We start from the raw sequence: 529 nt of genomic DNA, 5'->3' as shown, positions 1-529 counted from the left end.
GGCTATGGAGCCAGGTGTAACCAAGAGCTGACTCAGTCACACGTGTGGGTCACATACTCAGGAAGCATCTCCCCATCGACAGCTTTCCAGATGTAGGGAATCCAGAACCCACCAGCAATGACACTCAAGGGTTGGTTTAATATCTATGCTTTGTTTGTAATAAGTTTGTCCGGTTTCAACTTTCAGCCACTGCTTTTTAGATTCGATTTTTTTAATCCCTGTTTTGCTACGTTCCCTTAGGTCCCTAGGGACTGCGCTTTATTCTCATCCTCCAAAACCTCGACCTCGGGAGCGTGTCACCAATTTATGCCACTGTCCAGCGGCGCACCGCAGCAAGAGCACAGAGCCGCTGCGGGAAACAGCGTCCTCCTTTCGGAGACCCTACGCGCTAACAGCTGACTTGAAACACGACAAGATCCCTGCACGCTTGTGCGCGCTCTCCCGGCACCTGGCGGCACGCGGCACTTTCCAAATGCTGAACTCAGCGCGCTGAAGTTCATCAGAAACGACAGAGCCGAACTCCGACATC

This window comes from Meleagris gallopavo, chromosome 9 (assembly GCF_000146605.3).
Source record: "Meleagris gallopavo isolate NT-WF06-2002-E0010 breed Aviagen turkey brand Nicholas breeding stock chromosome 9, Turkey_5.1, whole genome shotgun sequence".
In the NCBI taxonomy this organism is placed as follows: domain Eukaryota; kingdom Metazoa; phylum Chordata; class Aves; order Galliformes; family Phasianidae; genus Meleagris; species Meleagris gallopavo.
The sequence above is the reverse complement of the archived record's forward strand: the minus strand, read 5'-3'. Positions refer to the sequence as shown.